This window comes from Dendrobates tinctorius, unplaced genomic scaffold (assembly GCF_039654945.1).
Source record: "Dendrobates tinctorius isolate UK_male_01 unplaced genomic scaffold, ASM3965494v1 ptg000007l, whole genome shotgun sequence".
NCBI lineage: Eukaryota > Metazoa > Chordata > Amphibia > Anura > Dendrobatidae > Dendrobates > Dendrobates tinctorius.
This window is the reverse complement of record NW_027361675.1, coordinates 28,876,288-28,899,977: the sequence shown is the minus strand read 5'-3', so window position 1 is coordinate 28,899,977 and position 23,690 is coordinate 28,876,288. Positions and strand designations below refer to the sequence as shown.

General features: G+C 44.9%; 1 protein-coding gene across 1 annotated transcript in view; it reads right to left on the bottom strand.

Annotated features, from left to right (window-relative positions):
* The window catches only part of YPEL2 (yippee like 2), a 120,270-nt gene that overhangs the window by 74,879 nt on the left and 21,701 nt on the right, over window positions 1–23,690 (bottom strand). The window lies entirely within an intron of this gene.

Here is a 23,690-nt window from a genome sequence, read left to right as displayed (position 1 = left end):
CTGCAGGGAAAAAGCCCCCTGCAGCGCTGTGGGGGGCTCAGGGAAGCACAGAGGGAGCCCCCTCCCTGCCGATGCTTCCCTTTAACCCCCGGTACACCGCGATCATGTTTGATCGTGGTGTGCCAGGGGTTAACGTGTCGGGGGCGGTCCGTGACCGCCCCTGACATAGTGCTGGGTGTCAGCTGTGATAATCAGCTGACACCCGGCCACGATCACCACGTGGGCGCCGCTGATCGCGCTAGAGGTACTATCCCGTCCATGGGCATAGGGGCCCGGGTCCCATGGACGGGATAGTACGTCTGATGTCAGAAAGGGGTTAAAGTACTCAGTGTGCTTTTGGTGTCACAATAAAGAATTTATACATTTTCTCATTATCGGTCTGGTGATCCCTGTTTTGTACATGCTTCTGTTTTGTTGTTTTTGGTTAAAATGACATTTGGTGACCATAAAGTTCTTTAGAGCTGTAACCTTCAGGGCAGCTTTTTGTAGAATGCGTCTGCCTCTAAGGGTACATTTCCATGTGGCATATTGGCAGCGCTTTGGACACAACTCTGCCCAAAGTGCTGCCCTCTTTTGTACACGCAGAGATTCCACATATGTTCATTGAACCATGCGGAATCACCGCATCCTATACATAAATTACAGTCTATCTTGCTGTGACTAAGCGTCTCTGCAAGATAAATAGACATGGTGCCGTCTATGAAGACGCGCCTCATGTGCATATACGCAGGTCTGCCACCTGCGTCTGTACGCATAATGGAGATGGGATTTCATAAAATCCCCTCCACCATGCTGTAACATCAGGCAGCTGCGGCCTTACGCAGCGTTTCCTGTTGTGAATTCCCTTGCTCGGATTTCTGAGCTGGAGCTCTCTGGTGGTTACTGAGAGTAGTGGAGCTGGCCCGTCTGATGGAAGTTTGCCACCTGATGCTGATTGGGAATCTGGCATTAATGGCTGGTAGCATAAAAGTGAGCAGGCTTCCCTTAGTGGTTGCTGGTGATTTCCTTCTTGTGCATTTTGAGCTCTTCAGTCTCTTGCCTGATCTGCATGGTTCAGTTAAGTGATTCTTTTGCTAATCCTTTGCATCTAATCTGGTAGTGCCTTTTGCTTTCTGCTTTGATGTGAGGGTTCAGCATACTCCCTGCTGGGGGCAGCGCTGGGCCCAGCTCCATATGTTACAGCTTGTGCTAGTTTGTTCAGTCCCCTGTTATATTAGCATCTTTGGCATTGGTTCCAATTCACACCAGAGTGCTGATCTAGCGGGGGTGAGGTCGTGTGGCCTCAGGTTTTTTGTATATCAGATGTGTTGGATTTTTTAGGGTTTTTTCGTGATTGCAGACAGTATCTTTTCTGTCCTATCTAGACAGTTCGGGCCCCATCATTTGTTCAGCCTATTTTCTGCCTGTGTTTGATCTTGTCTCACAGAAAATATATGTTCGGGGGCTGTCTATTCCTTTGGGGATCTGCTCCAGGGCAGTTTAGATTTCACCTTTCTGACTTTACGCTTAGTTAGTTCTCCGGCTGTGCCGAGGCGTCTAGGGCATCGTAGGAACGCTTCACGGCTACTGCTAGTTGTGTTGTTAGGATCAGGGGTCTGCAATCCACCGAGTTACCAACCTCTCTGGTTTCCTGGTGGCTTAGCCTGTTCCTGCCATCCTCTTCGGTGACCCATTCATAAGTTTCCTGACTGTAGAAAGTTGAAACACACCCCAACACTCCTTCTCAATTGAATCTTATAAGCACCAATTCATACCCTCTCTCAATAACATGAAAATATGTATTCACTGACTACAGAGGTTACCCATTTTTGAGATTAAAAGACTAAACCAGGAATATGCAAAAAAAAAAAAAAAACATTATAAAGTTGCTCAATTTAAAGGTGTACAATAAATTGATGGAATAAAAATGAATATGACGGTTACCCTTTCACGCAGTTCCCTTCTGTCTAAACATTGGCAGTAGTAATTAGGGGTCAGCTTAGCTTATCTACTGAAGCTAGAAGTCAGCCAGCCCCCCATCATATAGAAGTGTCAACTTTATATACCTTTTCAAACATTCCATGTCTAAGTTTATATGTATTTACATAAAGGAAACATCTAATTTAAGTGGATAACCTCTTTCATTGTGCCAATTTATATCAAAGGTGATTATATATTGATATTTTCTAAATGCAAAAATATGGTAATGTATATATAGAATAGAGTTACTTCTTGTATACAGCCATCACCATTAGGTCATAGAAGAGTTATGATTAGGCGTTATATATTTTACACTGTAAACATAAGGTTCAGCTGTCCTACATCAGTGTAAAACAGTGATTCACTCTAAACAGCACATAAGTACAGTTAGGTCCATATATATTTGGACAGACATTTTTCTAATTTTGGTTCTAGACATTACCTGTTATGATTGGGTCACCGAGGAGGAAAACAAGACCAAGCTAAGCCACAGAAAACCAGAGAGGTTGGTAACTAAGCGGATTGCAGACCCCTGATCCTATCCACACAACTAGCAGTAGCCGTGGAGCATACCTAGAATGATTCTAGATGCCTCGACACAGCCAGAGGACTAAATAAGCCTAAAGCAAGAAAAGGGGAAATCTAAACTGCCCCAGAGCAAACCCCAAAGGAATAGATAGCCCCCAAACATATATTGTCGGTGAGACAAGATGAAAACACAAACGCAGGTAGGAAAATAGGCTGAGCAAATGATGGGGCCCACACTAACTAGAAAGGACAGGAAAAAAAAAAAAAAAAAAAAAAAAAAGATAGTGTCTGCAAACAACCCTGCAAAAATGTCCAACACTTCTGACAGCAAAAAAGATTTCACCCACTAAATCAGCAATCTGGCATATTCTGAAAACAGAGCAAAAAGAGGCCAATCTAATAAGGGACAAAAAGCAAACTGGTGCAGACAGTAACATAAGGATGGAAATTCAGCACAGCCCCAGCTGGGGCTGGCCAACCACAAAAACTGAACAAAACCAAGTAGCAAAGAACACTTAGCTTGAGAATGCAGGGACTGAACTGGAAACTAAGACCTCAGGGAGGCAGGAAAAATCACCAGCAGGGATAGAGGGAGTCGGACATCTTAAATCCAGTCAGAGACTCCAGATGTCCAGTCGTCGTCCTCATTATCAGGTGGCAGGTTTCTGTTAATTATATCAGCTTCATTACCTCCTGCAACCAAAGAGCCCGGAAAGAGAACTCAACTCCTTTGTCAATACAACCAGCTTCAACACCCTCACCAGCAAATAGAGGTAGACCAGAAAGTGAATTCACAACATTACCACAATGAATTTTAAACAAAACAATTCAGATGCAGTTGAAGTTCAGACTTTCAGCTTTCATTTGAGGGTATCCACATTAAAATTCGATGAAGGGTTTAGGAGTTTCAGCTCCTTAACATGTGCCACCCTGTTTTTAAAGGGACCAAAAGTAATTGACAATTGACTCCAAGGCAATTTCATGGACAGGTGTGGGAAATCCCTTCTTTTGTCATTCTCAATTAAGCAGATAAAAGGCCTGGAGTTGATTTGAGGTGTGGGGCTTGCATTTGGAAGGTTTTGCTGTGAAGGAAACTTGCGGTCAAAGGAGTTCTCCATGCAGGTGAAACAAGCCATACTTAAGCTGCAAAAACAGAAAAAAACCTATCCAAGAAATTGCTACAACATTAGGAGTGGCAAAATCTACAGTTTGGTACATCCTGAGAAAGAAAGCAAGCACTGGTGAACTCAATGCAAAAAGACCTGGGCACCCACGGAAGACAACAGTGGTGGATGAGCGCAGAATAATCTCCAAGGTGAAGAGAAACCCCTTCACAACAGCCAACCAAGTGAACAACACTCTCCAGGAGGTAGGCGTATCAAAATCCAAATCTACCATAAAGAGAAGACTGCATGAAAGTAAATACAGAGGGTTCACTGCACGGTGCAAGCCACTCATAAGCATCAAGAACCAAAAGGCTAGACTGGACTTTGCTAAAAAACATCTAAAAAAGTCAGCACAGTTCTGGAAGAACATTTAGACAGCTGAAACCAAGAGCAACCTCTACCAGAATGATGGAAAGAGAAAAGTATGGTGAAGGCGTGGTACAGCTCATGATCCAAAGCATACCACATCATCTATAAAACACGGCGGAGGCAGTGTGATGGCTTGGGCATGCATGGCTGCCAGTGGCACTGGGTCACTAGTGTTTATTGATGTGACACAGGACAGAAGCAGCCAAATGAATTCTGAGGTATACAGAGCCATACTGTGTGCGCAGATCCAGCCAAACTGATTGTCCATCTGTAGTATGAAACAACGACCAATGACCCAAAACAAAGCCGAAGCAACCCAGGAGTTTATTAAAGCAAAGACGTGGAATATTCTTGAATGGCCAAGTCAGTCACCTGATCTCAACCGAATTGAGCATGCATTTTACTTGTTAAAGACTAAACTTCAGACAGAAAGGTCCATAAACAGCAACTGAAAACGACCGCAGTGAAGGCCTGGCAGAGCATCAAAAAGGAGGAAACACAGCGTCTGGTGATGTCCATGAGTTCAAGACTTCAGGCAGTCATTGCCAACAAAGGGTTTTCAACCAAGTACTAGAAATGAACATTTTATTTACAATTATTTAGTCTGTCCAATTACTTTTGGCCCCTTTAAAATCAGGGTGGCACATGTTAAGGAGCTGAAACTCCTAAACCCTTCATCCAATTTTAATGTAGATACCCTCAAATGAAAGCTGAAAGTCTGAACTTCAACTGCATCTGAATTGTTTTGTTTAAAATTCATTGGGGCAATGTCTAGAACCAAAATTAGAAAAATGTCTGTCGAAATATATATGGACCTAACTGTAGGTTATGAAACACTTGTTCTAGCATCCAAAATAATTTATTCTATGTATGTATTCTTGCCAAGTTAAAAAAAAAAACAAAAAAAACCCCAACACTTCAAGCTTTTCAAAAGCTGTAATTTAATGGGAAGCACATTTTCCTTTGATATGATGATGCCGTTCTGTGTCTTACTAACGCTTGTACTTTGATCTCCATAGAAACTGTATAAATGCAGTAATCAACTATGAGGTAAGCAAATGTTAGAAGAGCACTGACAGGCAGACATGAAGTTCTTAGCTGGACACCCTTTTCTCCATAAACGCAATGTTAAAATGAAAAATCATCAATATCACACCTTGTTTCTTGCTCTGCTGTTGCTCTAATTGTATTATACTTTGTGCATAAGTGCTTTTTTCATAGTAAATTAAATTGTGACAAAGGAAATGGCCACATTATACAATAACTTGAGTACAGAGCTACAAATAAAACCACAAAATTAAAATGATACAGGTGCATCTCACAAAATTAGAATCAGCAAAAAGTTAATTTCATTTATTCAATACAAAATGTGAAACACATATTAGGCTGGTTTTACACTTGCTGTTTTTTTGTGGTCCTTTTTGCGGGCTGTTTTTTCCATGTTCTTCCGCAAAAATGGGCTGCAAAAAACCTTCTCGGATCACTGTTTTTCCCTGTTATAACAAATAGCAGGGGAAGAAACGGCCCACATGGCCATACGGAGCATGGCCCTCCTCCTTATTTTTGCGGCCCCATAGAAATGCATTGGGGCCACATAAACGGACGACAGCAAAAACACACAGCAAGTGTAACACCAGCCTTAAGATATAGTCAATGCACACAGTGATCTATTTCAAGTGTTTATTTATGCTAATGTTGACAATCATGGCTTACAGCCAATGAAAAACAGTCATTATCTCAGTAAATTAGATTACTTTATAACACCAAAGAAAAACAGAAAAAAAAAAACAAAACAGTAAAAACACTTGTTCCTGGATCAAAATAGGTAGCTGCAAGTGAAAAATGTAGGCTCTGTGCAACTCCTACTGGGCAAATGGTTAAAATAAGTAATAGAAGGATCACTGCGCTTAACCTATAATGAATAGTAAAACTGAGCTTGCCTTTTAGGAACATATAAAAGGACTGGATTCGAATACTAAACTGATAAAGGCATCATGATGTATTTATCAAATAATAGATAATGGCACTTACTCTGCTGGCCAAAATGAAGATGCTGAGCTGAGGTTGCCATCATGCAGGAGACCAAATGCTAGGGAGCATCCTCCCGTGATGGTGGTTGGAGTGAGTGCACGAGACCTCAGGTAGGAGTGTGTTGGGACAGAGGCTGACTGCGGGAGAAAAGCTGAAGGCAGGCTCCAGCCAGAAGCACCGCCGCAGTAAAACAAAATTGCCAGAAAGCCGAGGATGTCACGTGACAGTAAGGACCGGTGCAGATAGGGGTCAAATCTACCAATGCATTTCCAGGGACAAAGTACCTCTTCCTCAGGGTTCCACAATCTGTGATTTGTGCAGCTGTGTTATCTGCTGGTATAGGTCCACTGTGTTTTATAAAGACCAAAGTCAGCACAGCCATCTACCAGGAAGTTTTAGAGCACTTCATGATTCCCTCTGCTGACAAGCTTTTTGGAGATGGAAATTTTATTGTCCAGCAGGACTTGGCATCTTTTCACACTGTCAAAAGTACCAATACCTGGTTTAAAAACAGTATTGCTGTGCTTGATTGGCCAGCAAACTCGACTGACCTTAGCCTCAGAGAATATATGGGGTATTGTCAAGAGGAAGATGAGAGACACCAGACCCAACAATGCAGACGAGCTGAAGGCTGCTATCAAAGCAACCTGGGCTTCCATAACCCCTCAGCAGTGCCACAGGCTGATCACCTCCATGCCATATTGGTGCAGTAATTGATGCTAAAGGAGCCCCTACCAAGTATTGAATGCATTTACTTAATATACATTTCAGCAGGCCAACATTTCAGATTTTAAAATCATTTTTCAAGCTGGTGTTAAAGTATTCTAATTTACTGAGATAATGACTTTTGGGTTTTCATTGGTTGTAAGCCATAAATCATCAACATTAACAGAAATAAACACTTGGAATGTATCACTCTGTAATGACTTAATATATGAGTTGCACTTTCTGTCTTGGAGAACTGAAATAAATCAACTTTTAGATGATATTCTAATATTGTGAGATGCACCTGTACAATCCTGGCTGCCACCACCAGGTAGAGCTTGTTGCATACATAGGCAGTTTAGCTCAGCTCTGTTATACATGAAAGCTGAAGCAGTGATAGTAATCACACTTCTCTCTACTCTATCCCACAACTTGTAGTCATTATGCATTAGGCCAAGTTCACACATAGCGGAGCTCCCGCGGAAGTTACCGAGGGAATTCCATTCCGCAGGAAAAGCGCATTTTAAATTCCCTCGATTTTCCTGCGGAAAAACTAGCGATTTGCAAGCCTAATTAGCTTGGAAAACGCTAGCATCCTGCAAGCTATCTGTAGCATCGCTTGGAGAACTGATTGACAGGTTGGTCACACTCGTCAAACAGTGTTTGACTAGTGTGACCAAATTTTTACTATTGAGGCTGCCTATTCAGTATCAGTAGTAAAAAGATCAATGTTAAAAAATTAAAAAAAAAAAAAATTTATATAATATATATAAAAAAAAATATATTAGTCCTTCGCAGCGTCCCCAGGCCTCCGCGATGCTCCAGCAGGTCCCATTCCCAGTGATGCATTGCAGCAATGACCTTTGACGGTCTCACGAGACCGCTACAGTTTCGCGAGACAGCGACAAAGGTAATTATCGCAACGCATCACTGGGAACGGGAACTGCCGCATATATCGCTGATGCTTGGGGACGCTGCACGGGACATCGGAAGGTGAATATAACCTGATTTTTTTTATTTTAATGCTATTTTTTACAGGGATATGGTACCCACAGCCTAGAGGACAGTCTCCTCTCCACCGGACCGTGGGTACCATCCGCAAATGTTCTGCTTATTTTTCGCATGGTGGGCACAGCCACATGCGGGAAGTAAGCAGAACAATGCATTCCTATGTGGGCAGAATCGCTGCGATTCCACAAAATAATGAGCATGCTGCGTATTATTCTGCCGCAGGAAAATCCGCAGCATTAGCACAGCATTGCTTAATCCCATAGGAATGCATGGGATGCTGTTTTTTTGCGTTTTCACTGCAAAATCGCGCGTTAAAAACGCGACGTGTGAACGCAGCCTTAAGGTAAAAAGACAGGAAAAAGCCCGATTAAGCTATAGTGAAGGGGTATATGGGGTGTTCTTTTCTCCATTTGCTTATGATTGGTCAACCTCATGAGGGGGTAGAAGTACACGCCCCCAGTGAAAAATATCTGTGCAACGAATAGTTGGACTGAGTGTAAATTATAAGCTAAAAAGTTTACATGCCAATACAAACTATGTTTTATTCAGCTCTGAAGTCACTTTTCTTTGGATCACTGGGTGTTACCGTGGTGGGTCACATGCCATTAATAGAAGGTAGCTTACAAACTTATTACAACCCCTTTTAGACAAGGCCGCCTACAGAACAGCCCACAATTACGGTACCTAGGCAGGTGACAATGCCTTCTATTAGTGTTGACTATGACTTTATTTTAGTATGTTAACTTATTTTAGTATGTTAAGGACAAGAAACTAATATATGATTGTTTTGAAAAAAAAATATTAAAAGTTTGCAAGTTAATAATGAACTGCAAGTCATATCTTTATGTCTAAAATATTTTAGCCATGAAAATAATGGTATATAGTTTTATTTTCTTTTTGTAACTACTGGACAAATAAATGCATTCCCTTTGCATGTGTCTATTCACAACATTCAATTCCATTAACCCCTTTCTGTCAAGTGACGTACTATCCCGTCCATGTGCCCTGGGATGTAATTCCCAGGGACGGGATTATACGTCACAGCGATCAGCGGCGGCCACGTGGTGAGCGCTGATCGTGGCCGGGTGTCAGCTGATTACCTCAGCTGACACCAAGCACAATTTGTCACGGACCGCCCCCGACACGTTAACCCCTTGCACACCACGATCAACAACGATCGCGGTGTACCGGGGGTTAAAGGAAAGCATCGGCAGGGAGGGGGCTCCCTCTGTGCTTCCCTGAGCCCCCCACAGCAGCGCAATGTGCAGCGCGGGGGGGGGGGTGTCTTTCCCTGCAGGTCCCCGAATCCAAGATGGCGACGGGGGCCTGCAGGGAGCTGGCTTCCTCATGCCTGCAAAGCGCAGGCAAGGAGGAAGCTGTTATGAATGGGAAACCGAGAAGGAAAAAAAACAAGCTAAGTCTCAGAAAACCAGAGAAGTTGGTAACTATGCAGATTGCAGATCCCTGATCTTACCCGCACAACTAGCAGCAGTCGTGGAGCGTTCCTAGACGCCTCGTCACAACCGGAAAGCTACATAAGCCTAAAGCAGGAAGAGAGGAAAACTAACTGCCCCAGAGCAGACCCCAAAGGAAAGACAGCCGCCCACATGTATTGACAGTGAAGCAAGCTGAAAATACAAACAAAGGCAGGAAAATAGACTGAGCAAACGATGGGGCCCAGCTAACAGAAAAGGAAAGACACTGTCTGCAATCTGCCAAAAACAACCTACAAAAATAATGTCCAATACTTCTGATAGCAAAATTAACCCTGAAGTCACTAGACTTCTAAACCTATATCACGCTGAAATATTCTGAGACAGAGCAAAAAAGAGGCCAATCTAATAAGGGACAAAAAGCAGATTGGCAAATACTGATTAATAGGAGTGGAATTTCAGTATAGCCCCAGCAGGGGCAGGCTGATTACACAAAAAACTTAATTGACCAACAAGCGCAAGTGTGAATAGCAAAAAACAAACTTAACCTGAAAAGACTGGAAGAGAGCTGAAGTCCAGGACCTGAGAAGCAGACTGAATCACCAGCACCCGGATAGGGCGTCAGCTGTCTTATATCTAGTCTGATACTCCAGAGATCCAATCGTTATCTTCCTCATCAGGTCGCAGATCACTACCACTTAAACCAACCGCACTACCTCCTATCACCACCAGAGGGAGAACGGAAGGGGAACTCAACTGGCTGGCTGCGGTGTAGAGGGGTCCCAGGCTCGCTGCTGGAGGAGGCAGGCGTGGAGTGATGCTGCAGGCCGCATTCAGGGATGAGGGGGGGGGCTCCGATGTGTGCTGTTGCTGCTGGTGTCAGGTTTCTCCACTTGTCTGGCGGTTGGAGGCCGGTGCTGCGGGTGCTCCGGTGCGGCGTTGTGTGCCCATCGATGCCCGGGGCTCTGCCGACATTGTTTGACAGACCAGAGCCCCAGCATTTCCTTGGTTCCCTGTATATGTGCGCTGAAGTGCCGGTAAAAAAAAAAAATGGCCGCCGGCGCGTGCGCAGATGGGATCTCGGGACCAGTTCTCGAGAGATGAGATCTGAAATCTCATCTCTCGAGAGCTGGGTCCCGAGATCCCATCTGCGCACGCGCGGCGGCCATTTTTTTGCAGGCACCACCGCGCGCGCACACACAGGGAACCCAGGGAAAATGGCCGCCGGCGCGTGCGCAGATGGGATCTCGGGACCCATCTCTCGAGAACTGGGTCCCGAGATCCCATCTGCGCACGCGCCGGCGGCCATCTTTTTACCGGCACACAGGGAACTGAGGAAATGCCGGGGCTCTGGCCTGTCGCACAATGTTGGCAGAGCCCCGGGCATCGACGGGCACACAACGCGGCACCGGACACACCCGCAGCAGCAGCCAGCAACCGCCGGACGCCCCCGATCACAGCCTAGGTAAGGCATGTCCGCTTTGTAAGACGCACCCCTGTTTTCCCCCCAAATTTTGGGGAAAAAAAGTGCGTCTTACAAAGCGGAAAATACGGTAGTTAATGGCAGGAAGCCAAGTGCAGTGCATGTGACAGATCGCTGATCTGTCACAGTGATCTGTGATGTGACAGATCAGCGATCTGTCACAGGACAGTGATGTCCCACCTGGGACAATGCAATAAAGTTTAAATAAAAAAAAAAAAAAAAAAAAAAAAGTACACATTTGGTATCGCCGCGTCCGTAACGACCCGCCCTATAAAACGGTCCCATTAGTTAACCCCTTTAGCGAACCACTTAAATAAAAAACGAAGCAAAAAAATGATCATACCGCCGAACAAAAAATGCAATAATGCGCGATCAGAAAGACGCATATAAACATGCATGGTACCGCTGAAAACGTCACCTTGTCCCACAAAAAACGACCCGCCATACAGAGTCAGTGAAAAACTAAAAAAGGTATAGCTTGCAGAATAAAGCGATGCAAAAATTATTTTTTTTTTTTATAAAATTGTTTTCATTGCATAAAAGCGCCAAGACATAAAAAAACGACCTAAATGAGGTATCGCTGTAACCGTACTGACCCGAAGAATAAATGGACTATCAATTTTACCGCATGCGGAACAGTGTAAAGGCACCCCCCAAAAGAAATTTATGAAACGCTGGTTTTCGTTCATTCTGCGTCCCAAAAAAAATCGGAATAAAAAGCGATCAAAAGATGTCACGTGCCCGAACATGATACCAATAAAAGCGTCAACTCGACACGCAAAAAAATAAGACCTCACATGACTTAGTGGGTCAAAATATGGAAAAATTATAGCTCAATACGTGGTGATGCAAAAGCTATTTTTACAATAAAAAGCGTCTTTTAGTGTGTGACAGCTGCCAAACAAAAACCGCCATAAATAGTAAATCAAACCCCCCGTTATCACCCCCGTAGTTAGGGAAAAATAAAAAAAAAAAAATAAAAAAAAGTATTTCCATTTTCCCATTAGGGTTAGGGCTGAGATTAGGGGTGGAGTTAGAATTGGGGGGTTTCCACTGTTTGGGCACATCAGGTGCTCTCCAAATGCAACATGGCGTCCGATCTCAATTCCAGCCAATTCTGCGTTGAAAAAGTCAAATGGTGCTCCTTCCCTTCCAAGCTCTGCCATGCGCCCAAACAGTGTTTTACCCCCACATGTAGGGTATCAGTGTACTCCGGACAAATTGCAAAACAACTTTCGGGGTCCAATTTCTCCTGTTACCCTTAGGAAAATAAAAAATTGGGGGCAAAAAATATCATTTTTGTGGAAAAAAATGTTTTTTTTATTTTCACGCCCAGGCGTTATAAACTTCTGTGAAGCACTTGGGGGTTCAAAGTGCTCACCACACATCTAGATAAGTTCCGTGGGGGGGTCTAGTTTCCAAAATGGGGTCACTTGTGGGGAGTTTCAATAGCTTAGGTACATCAGGGGCTCTCCAAACGCACATGACACCTGCAGACCATTCCATCAAAGTCTGCATTTAAAAACGTCACTACTTCCCTTCCGAGCCCCGACGTGTGCCCATACAGTAGTTTTCTCCCACATATGAGGCATCAGCGTATTCAGGACAAATTGGACAACAACTTTTGGGGTCCAATTTCTCCTGGTACCCTTGGGAAAATAAAAATAAAAAATAAAAAATTGGTGACTAAAAGATCATGTTTGTGGAAAAAATACGATTTTTTTATTTTCACGCCCGGGCGTTAAACTTCTGTGAAGCCCTTGGGGGTTCAAAGTTGTCACCACACATCTAGATAAGTTCCTTGGGGGGGGGGGGGGGGGTTTCCACTGTTTTGGTACATCAGGGGTTTTCCAATTGCGACATGGTGTCCGATCTCAATTCCAGCCAAAAAAGTCAGATGGCGCTGCTACCCTTCCGAGCTCTGCCATGCACCCAAATAGTCGTTTACACCCACATATGGGGTATCAGTGTACTCAGGACAATTTGCAAAATAACTTTTAGGGTCCTGTTACCCTTGGGAAAATAAAAATTGGGGGTGAAAAGATCATTTTTGTGGAAAAAATATGATTTTTTAATTGTACCGCTGTACGTTATAAACTTCTGTGAAGCCATTGTTGGGTCAAAGTTCTCAACACATATCTAGATAAGTACCTTGGGGGGGGGGGGGGGGGGGGGGTCTAGTTTCCAAAATGGGGTCACTTGTGGGAGGTTTCCACTGTTTAGGTACATCAGGGGCTCTCCAAACCGTGACATGGCGTCCGATCTGAATTACAGCCAATTTTGCATTGAAAAAGTCAAACGGCGCTCCTTCCCTTCTGAGCTCTGCCATGCGCCGAAACAGTGGTTCCCCCCCACATATCAGGTATCAGCGTACTCAGGACAAACTGCACAATTACTTTTGCAGTCCAATTTCTCCTGTTACCCTTGGTAAAATAAAAAAAATTGAACCTGAAGTATTTTTTTGTGAAAAAAAGTCAAATGTTCATTTTTTTAAATATTCAAAAAATTCCTGTGAAGCAACTGAAGGGTTAATAAACTTCTTGAATGTGGTTTTGAGCACCTTAAGGGGTGCAGTTTTTAGAATAGTGTCACTTTTGGGTATTTTCTATCATATAGACCTCAAAGTGGCTTCAAATGTGATGTGGTCTGTAAAAATAAAATGGTGTTGCAAAAAGGAGAAATCGCTGGTCAACTTTTAACCCTTATAACTGGCTAACAAAAAAAAAAAATTTTGGTTCCAAAATTGTGCTGATGTAAAGTAGAAATGTAGGAAATGTTACTTAAGTTTTTGTGTGCCGTCTGTGATTTAAGGGCCTAAAAATTCAAAGTTGGAAAATTGCGAAATTTTCAAAATTTTCGTTTTTTTCACTAATAAACGCAAGTTATATGAATAAAGTTTTACCACTAGCATGAAGTACAATATGTCACGAGAAAATGTCAGAATCACCGGGATCCATGGAAGCGTTCCAGAGTTTTTACCTCAAAGCGACAGTGGTCAGAAATGTAAAAATTGGCCTGGTCATGAACGTGCAAACCACCCTTGGGGGTTAAGGGGTTAAAAACTTTGGTTCTCACTTACACTATATGTATACAGTCAGAACACTGTCTGCACGACTTCCCCAAAGTCAATATATGGTATACTTTTTTGGAAGAAGTGCTTACAGTATGTCTTTTGTTAGTGTGTCCATTAGACCGTGGGAACCCTTGTTTAGCTTAAAACCTGATATATATATATATATATATATATATATATATATATATATATATATATATAACACTTTCTTGTACAATGTAACACTTCAAGGGTTAGCGTGGCATTTTAGAAATTCCATATAAATATTTTCTTTAACAGATTGCAAATGTTAGCCAACTAAGCTGACAACTTTCTGCAGCTCAGCAAGTCATATTTTCCAGAGAATAAGCCTAGACTTTATTTAGCTTAAGTCAGAGTTTCCGTGCCTTTTTCTCCACATTTCTGCTGGCTCGGTTATGCATTTCATTTCTCTCTATTTTTAGCTTCTATAAACCATGCTTGCACAGGAGATTTTGTTGCAGCACGAACTGCAGACACAAACTGATATTAATCATGGTCTGTATGCGATAGGAGTACATTCCTGCTTATCTCTTATGCCGGTCCTCTAGGCTAATCGGAAACTACTAAATACACAAAAATAAATCCCAATATCAACCGGTTTAATACAAGGCAAATTTACATAGGCCAATCATGGCCATTAACCTACCCCAAACAGGCCAACCACACTTCAATGTGCAAGAACAATCCTGAAAGTGATCTGTGCACACAGAATACAATTACGGTATTCTATTGTTCTCAGCAGCATGTCCTGTTTAAATGACACAATTTGCTACTTAGCTTAAAGCTTAGAACTCATTGCGCCATCAGGTTTTTGCTGTTTAATCTGAGCGCAGCATGATGTAGGGGCACAGAACACTAATCTAGCAATATGTCACTTACTGGGCTGTTGTCGTTTTAATAATCAGTATCTTAATCAGCGGGAGATCATCACTTGAAAACTAGTTGTCTTGTGCCACGTAGTCCACCTGCTCTGTGTAACCCCACCCCGACCACCGATTAGCAGCTCATTGTACACAAAGCTGCTAGTCAGTGGGGATGGCAGTGTTATACATGGCTCAGCATTCAGAGCACTGCTAGATCCGCATCAGATATTACAGAGATTTTAGCAAAACTAATACACACAACCCTGAGACTTTATTTGGCTTTATAATTCTGATGTATTGTCATCATACCTGGTACTCCTGCTCACCTGGTACTAAGCCGGCGTGCTGGAGCACTGGGCCGTGCAGAGAGTTGCCGGCTGCAGTGGAGCAGGAACGCGCAGTCACATGCTGTGACACTACTCATCCCCCGCACCTGCAGTCAGCAGCAGAGTATCAAATCCCTCCCCTCCAGCAGAGTCACAGCTCTCAGACTGAAGAGCCATGGAGGGGCAGGGCTAAATGTCAAGGGTGGAGCCACAGACAACCAGGGAGAAGGAGGCAGGAAGGAAAGAGATAGATATATATATATATATATAGATATAGATATATATAGATATAGATATAGATATATATATATATATATATATATATATATATATACACACACACAGTGGGGCAAAAAAGGATTTAGTCAGTCAGCAATAGTGCAAGTTCCACCACTTAAAAAGATGAGAGGCGTCTGTAATTTACATCATAGGTAGACCTCAACTATGGGAGACAAACTGAGAAAAAAAAAATCCAGAAAATCACATTGTCTGTTTTTTTTTCATTTTATTTGCATATTATGGTGGAAAATAAGTATTTGGTCAGAAACAAGCAAACAAGATTTCTGGCTCTCACAGACCTGTAACTTCTTCTAAGAGTTTCCTCTTTCCTCCACTCATTACCTGTAGTAATGGCACCTGTTTAAACTTGTTATCAGTATAAAAAGACACCTGTGCACACCCTCAAACAGTCTGACTCCAAACTCCACTATGGTGAAGACCAAAGAGCTGTCAAAGGACACCAGAAACAAAATTGTAGCCCAGCACCAGGCTGGGAAGACTGAATCTGCAATAGCCAACCAGCTTGGAGTGAAGAAATCAACTGTGGGAACAATAATTAGAAAATGGAAGACATACAAGACCACTGATAATCTCCCTCGATCTGGTGCTCCACGCAAAATCCCACCCCGTGGGGTCAGAATGATCACAAGAACGGTGAGCAAAAATCCCAGAACCATGCGGGGGGACCTAGTGAATGAACTGCAGAGAGCTGGGACCAATGTAACAAGGCCTACCATAAGTAACACACTACGCCACCATGGACTCAGATCCTGCAGTGCCAGACGTGTCCCACTGCTTAAGCCTGTACATGTCCGGGCCCGTCTGAAGTTTGCTAGAGAGCATTTGGATGATCCAGAGGAGTTTTGGGAGAATGTCCTATGGTCTGATGAAACCAAACTGGAACTGTTTGGTAGAAACACAACTTGTCGTGTTCGGAGGAAAAAGAATACTGAGTTGCATCCATCAAACACCATACCTACTGTAAAGCATGGTGGTGGAAACATCATGCTTTGGGGCCGTTTCTCTGCAAAGGGGCCAGGACGACTGATCCAGGTACATGAAAGAATGAATGGGGCCATGTATCGTGAGATTTTGAGTGAAACCACCATGGTTACTTACCGGTAGCCGGTTTTTCCGGAACCCATGACAGCACCACCTGAGAGAGGGATCCGCCCCGCCAGGACAGGAACCTACTGAGACATAAGGGGCGGCACCTCTCCCTCGCTTCAGTTGGGTTACAGAGCATTGAGAGGACTTCCCGGTTAGTTACATGTTTAATCCAACACCACAACACTCAAAACACCCTACTAATTGTGCACACCTATACAGTGAAAAAGGGGGGGAATGTACGGGTGCCGTCATGGGTTCCGGAAAAACCGGCTACCGGTAAGTAACCATGGTGGTTTTCCCTTCACCCATGACAGCACCACCTGAGAGATTTTTGGAGACTTCGAAACACCTTAGGGAGGGACCACCGCTTGCAGCACCCTTCTACCAAAGGTTAAGTCAGCAGAGGAGGATAGATTTAATCTATAGTGCTTAAAGAAGGTTGAAGGTGAGGCCCAGGTAGCGGCCTTACAAATCTGTTCGATTGATACCTCAGCCTTTTCAGCCCAGGAGGTAGCCACGGCTCTGGTGGAATGAGCCTTGATGCCGTCAGGAATCGGGATACCACTAGCTGAATAGGCTACACTAATGGCTTCCCTAATCCATCTAGCAATAGTCCCTTTTGAAACCCCATAGCCTTTCCTGGCACCCTGAAAAGCTACGAATAGGGACTGTGACCTCCTCCACTAGCTAGTGGCAGATATATATATTCTACGAGAGCTCTTTTAACATCCAGACTATGGAATTTTTCCTCCCCCAGATTTTTTGGATTTTCGCAAAAGGATGGAAGGACAATTTCCTGACACCGATGGAAATCTGATACTACCTTGGGCAGATAACTGGGGTCTGTTCTTAACACTACCCTATCCTGAAAGACTTGCGTATAAGGAGGATTTACTGAGAGAGCTTGTAAGTCGCTTATCCTGCGGGCTGATGTGAGGGCTACTAACAGGATCGTTTTTAGGGTCAAAAACTTTAGGGGTAGCTGATGTAATGGCTCATACGGATCTTTTGTAAGGGCTTCTAACACCAGGTTTAAATCCCAGGGGGCTATTCTGGGTATTGGAATAGGCCTAGCTCTATGGCAGGATTTAATAAATCTGGCTATCCACCTATCTGATGCCAGTTTGCAATTGTAGAGCGCCCCTAGTGCCGACACCTGAACCTTAAGTGTGTTTACTGCTAACCCCATCTGCAACCCAGATTGTAAGAACTCTAGGATGGCACTAATCGGGGGTTCTTTTCCTAGCGGCTTACCCAAGAACTGTAGGAACTTATCCCATGTTCTGCCGTAGATGTTAGTAGTCACCGGTTTCCTGCTTTTTAGCAGAGTGGCCACCAGCCCAGGGGAGAACCCCCTATCCATTAAAAGCGACCTTTCAAATTCCACACCGTCAGATGGAATCCTTTGACCTGAGCGTGCAATATTGGACCCTGAGCTAGTAGGTCCGGGATTTCAGGCAGAACCCATGGATCGGAGAGGGACATCTTCCGTAGCAGAGCGACCAGGGCCTTTTTGGCCAAAATGGAGCTATTAGAATCACCCTGGCTTGATCGTTTCTGATTTTTCTTACCACAGTTGGGATCAGAGCTACTGGGGGGGGGGGGGGGGAACGCGTAAGCCAGTCTGAAGTTCCACTGGATGTGCAACGAGTCCACTGCCCATGGATTTTCCCTCAGGTTTAGAGAGCAGAACCTTTGTTTGCCTGTTGTGCTTGTTTGCAAAGAGGTCTATCACCAGTTCCCCCCCAAAGCTGAATTATCTTTTGAAAAATGGACCGGTTTAGCACCCATTCTCCTTGCCTCAGGGTATTGCGACTCAGGAAATCTGCCTCTATGTTTTCTGCCCCTTATGTGTAGGGCTGTCACGGAGTGTAGGTGTTCCTCTGCACTGCTCAGAATGTCTGTTGCTGCTTCCATTAAGGAGTGTGATCTTGTCCCTCCTTGGTGGTTGATGTATGCCACTGCTACCTTGTTGTCTGACATGATGCGTACATCCCGACCCTGGAGTAGCGGAATGAAGTGGCTTAGGGCCTTGCCCACTGCCCACAGTTCTCTCAGGTTGGAGGATGCCTTCCTTTCTTGAGGTGTCCAGGAACCCTGACCTACGAGGCCCCTTAGGTGTGCCCCCCACCCCGAGGAGCTTGCATCTGTTAAAATTATATCTGTCGCCTGTCTGTCCCATGGTATTCCTAAGGTCAGATTTGTCTCGTTCAACCACCAGTTGAGAGAGTCTCTGGTTTTTAAGGAAAGCTCCAGCTTTCCTTCCAAACGCCCTCTTAGCGATCTTTGTGCTGTTAGTATCTCCCCCTGGAGTTGCCGGGTGTGAAACTGAGCCCACCTGACCGCCGGAATACAGGATGTTAGGGTACCTAGTAGGGACATTGCTTTTCTTAATGTCATACATGGTTGGTTTCGGCCCACCGAGGCCAGATTTTGCACCTTCTCTATCTTGGACTCTGGGAGCAGACACTCTTGCCTTTCTGAGTCCAGTATAAATCCTAGGAAGGTCTGTTTCTTTAGGGGTTGTAATTTTGATTTTTTGAAATTGACTATCCACCCTAACTCTTGCAAGGTGTTGATCACCTGAGTCAACTGTGCTGTACAGTGGTCCTCTGAACTGCCTACTATAAGAAAATCGTCCAGGTATGGTATTCTGACCGTATCGTGAATCCGGAGAAAGGCCGTCACTTCCGCTATGACCTTGGTGAAGACCCTCGGGGCTATGGATATGCCAAACGGAAGAGCCCTGAACTGAAAGTACCTTAGTGTGCCCTGAATATAAAGCGCTACCCTCAGGTATTCCTGGTAATCTGGATGGATAGGGATGTGATAATACACATCCTTTAAATCGACTACAGCCATGAAGCAATCTTGATGTAGCAGCTTCACTGCCGTAGTTACTGATTCCATCTTGAGGGTTGGGTTCCTTATCCATAGATTGAGGCGTCTGAGATTTATGATTGTCCTGAACGACTGATCCGGTTTTTATTAGAAAAAGGGGTGAATAAAACCCCTTTCCTTCCTGTAAGCGTGGCACCTCGGACAGTACCCGCTTGTCTATCAGGCTCAGGATTTCTGTTTCTAAGGCCAGTTGTTCTTCAGTCATCTTCCTGATAGGTGTGATGACGACCACGGGTTTTGGCTGACGAATAAAGGGGATTTTCAGGCCTTCTTTTAGGATGCTCAGAATCCAGGTATTGGAGGAGATCTTTTCCCAGGCCTGGAAAAAGAGTGCCAATCTCCCTCCTACTGGAATACTGGCGTCATTGTGGTGACTTTTTTGAGGTGGAGGTGCCTCCAAACATAAACCCTGATTCTTTCTTCCTTTTATCCTCCCATCTTCTGTCAGCGGGAGGACGCCCTCTATTGAATCTCCCCCTCCGAAAGGGCTGTCTCCTCTGATCCATAGGGAATCTGGGGAAGCCTTTTTTCTTATCGCCTGCTTTCTCCAGAATATCGTCCAAGTTCTTGCCAAACAGGAATCGACCATCGCAGGGGAGAGAGCACAATTTGGCCTTGGACTGAAGGTCACCCGGACAGCCCTTAAGCCATAACGCGCGTCTAGCAGCATTTGATAGTGACGCTGCTCTGGCTGTCAATCGCATAGAGTCCGCCGAGGTATCTGCCAAAAAAGCCGCTGCCCCGTGCAAGAGATACATGTCTGATAAGATCTTCTCTCTTGGGACCCTTGACGCCAGCTTCTCTTCTAACTGCTGCAGCCAGATCATGAGGGAGCGTGCCGTGCAGGTGCCCGCTATCGCCGGCTTTAGACCTCCTGCTGTCGCTTCCCATGCGTGCCTCAAATATATATGAGTCCGCTTTTTTGTCCAGCGGGTCTCTAAGAACCCCTGCATCTTCCAAGGGCAGGGCCGACCTTTTGGAAGACCTGGACACCGCTGCATCTATTTTTGGGACTTTGTCCCATACCTCCGTATCCTTGTATTCAAAGGGGTATCGTCTCTTAGAGGCGGATGGAAGGGCCCCCGATTTTTCAGGCTTTTTCCACTCTCTCAATAAGCGCCTGGATTTTCGCGTTTACTGGAAAGGTTCGTTTTTTCCTCTCCTGAAGCCCCCCAAACATGACGTCCTCTAGGGTTTTAGCCGCCCTTTCTTCCTGTAGGCCCATTGTGGTTCTAATGGCCTTTAGGAGGGCATCTGTATCTTCTACAGGGAAACATGGCTTACCCCCTGTGTCACCATCTGAGGAGGATGATTTTTCCGCCTGAGATGATACCGACGCGGAATCTGAGGGGGAACTAGGGAAATCCTTCCTGCTTTTTTTCCCCTTTTTTCCAATAAGGACTTAATTGAGCCTTCCATTTCTGACCTGAGGGCAGATATTAGATTGGCTGCAAAACTAGGCGCTTCCTCCGCCATAGTCCGCTGAATGCACGAAGCAGAGAGATTTTTTTGCCAGTCTCTTGCTAGGGGAGATTTACATATAGCACAATCCCTATTGTTCTTCTTGCTTCCCGCTTTTCTGGGCCTTTCCTACAGGGTGAAGCATACAATAGAAAACCCCTATTAATATACTGCTAACATTCACGAAGATCACTCACCACCCGTAATCAAGGGTACCGGACTTGGAGGCTGCGTCGGAGCACCTGACCCGCGCTCTTTGGACCTTGAGGAGTGCCCCGACCTGCGGCTGGGGCGACTGCTGCTTGAATGGCTTCCATGCTTTCTGCCAGAGGGCTGTGAGGGAGGCAGGGACGCTGAACGTTCCTGCTCGGACTCCATTTTGCACCGCCGATCTACAGCTGTCTTCCTCCTTTTAAATTGCATGCCTCCGCCTGGTGAGCGTCTTCCTCCCCTCCCCCCTGCGACTGCTGGCCCAGCGCTTCAGAAAGCCGGCCGGCGTCGCACCCGGCGCCATTACACCGTCGCCTTCTGCTGACGTCAGCCGGCACACCCAGCATTCCAAGCGCCGCTGACGTCAGCGGCCGGAAGACGCCAGCGTCTCTCCCCTACCACGGGGATCGAGATGCGGCGTGAGCGAGGGGAGGGCGGCGCGGTGGGGGCTTCCCGGAGCCACCGGGATTCCATCCACGCCCGCACGAACCCAGAGCCCCAGGGACTGCGCTTCCAGGACCCGACGGCCGGCACTACAGGTATGCTACCTGTTCTTCCCGCGCCGGGACGGGCCTGAGTCTTTATCTTTCTCTTCACCCATGACAGGCACCGCCACAGTGGGATTCCTTCCAGGACAGGAACCCAACTGAAGCGGGGGAGAGGTGCCGCCCCTTATGTCTCAGTAGGTTCCTGTCCTGGCGGGGTGGATCCCTCTCTCAGGTGGTGCTGTCATGGGTGAAGGGAAAAACCTCCTTCCATCAGCAAGGGCATTGAAGATGAAACGTGGCTGGGTCTTTCAACATGACAATGATCCAAAGCACACCGCCAGGGCAACGAAGGAGTGGCTTCGTAAGAAGCATTTCAAGGTCCTGGAGTCTCCAGATCTCAACCCTATAGAAAACCTTTGGAGGGAGTTGAAAGTCCGTGTTGCAAAGCGAAAAGCCAAAAACATTACTGCTCTAGAGGAGATCTGCATGGAGGAATGGGCCAACATACCTACAACAGTGTGTGGCAACCTTGTGAAGACTTACAGAAAACGTTTGACTTCTGTCATTGCCAACAAAGGATATATCACAAAGTATTGAGATGAAATTTTGTTTCTGACCAAATACTTATTTTCCACCATAATATGCAAATAAAATGAAAAAAAAAAAAAACAATGATTTTCTGGATTTTTTTTCTCAGTTCGTCTCCCATAGTTGAGGTCTACCTATGATGTAAATTACAGACGCCTCTCATCTTTTTAAGTGGTGGAACTTGCACTATTGCTGACTGACTAAATACTTTTTTGCCCCACACACACATACACATATACATATATACACACACACACACACACACACATAATCAGTAACTAGCAGCACTTTGAATGCAGCACATGTCCGCACTCTCACCTTTTGAACGCAGGTGACTTCGCATGTGTTCATTGAACCATGCGGAATCACCACGTCCTATACATTGCACTGGTGACATTCACCATGCAGAGACTGAGCGTCTCCGCAAACTAGACAGACATGTTGCAGTCTGGAAAGACGCACCGCATGTGCGTCTTCGCATGCATAGTGAAGATGGGATTTGAAGAAATCCTATCCACTATGCTGTAACATCTGGACGATGCGGATGTACGCAGTGTTCAACCCACAGCGTTTACTGACCGTCGGAACGTACACCAAGACACTGGCTGCAGTGGTGGTATTCAGGGGGCTCTCACCGGTTCAGTGACACTGCTTGTACAAATAGGGAGAGGGCACCGCTGGGCCACGGCCAGGTTAGGGAGATTTTTTTTTTTACTTTTTTTGCTCTGAAAGCCACAGGATGGCAGCTCATAATATGGGGGCAGGATGGGAGAACATGACTGGAGCCAAGATGGGGAATACCATTAATGTAGAGGCCAATTAAGGGATATTACTACCACCGTCTACCAGAAAATTTTAGAGAAATTCATGCTTCCCTCTGGTGACAAGCTGGAAATTTCATGCTCCAGGAGGACTTTGCACCTGTTCACACTGCCAAAAGTACCAATACCTGGTTTAAAAACATCAGTGATTGGCCAGCAAACTCGCCTGACATTAACCCCATAGAGAATCCATGGGGTATTGTCAAGAGGAAGAGGAGACATCAGACTCAACAATGCAGATGAGCTGAAGGCCGCTATCAATGCAACCTGGACTTCCATACCACCCCAGCAGTGCCCCAGGTTGATAGTCTCCATGCCACGCCACATTGTTGCAGTAATTGATGCCAAAGGAGCCCCGACCAAGTATTGAGTGCATTTATTGAACATATATTTCAGTAGGCCAACATTTCGGATTTTAAAATAGTTTTTCAAGCTGGTGTTATAAAGTAGTCTAATTTACTGAGATAATGCCTTTTGGGTTTTCATTGGCTGGAAGCCATAATCATCAACATTAACAGAAATAAACACTTGAAATAGATCACTCTGTAATGACTATATAATATACAAGTTTCATTTTTTGTATTGAAGAACTGAAATAAGTTAACTTTTTGATGACATTCTAATTTTGTGAAAAGCATCTGTGTATAGTAGGAAGCCATGCAAAGATCAATCATAAACGATGTGGCAGCAAAGCATACTGTAAGTGAGATGCATTTGTGAAGATTTAATCAGGTGAATGTGAGCATGTAATAAAGATATAGTATATATTCACCATCAGTAAGGGTGCTTTCACACTGCATTGTGTCCCCTGACAAGGCATATGTCCAAAACCCCCAGCAAAACGACATGCACCAACAGGGCCAA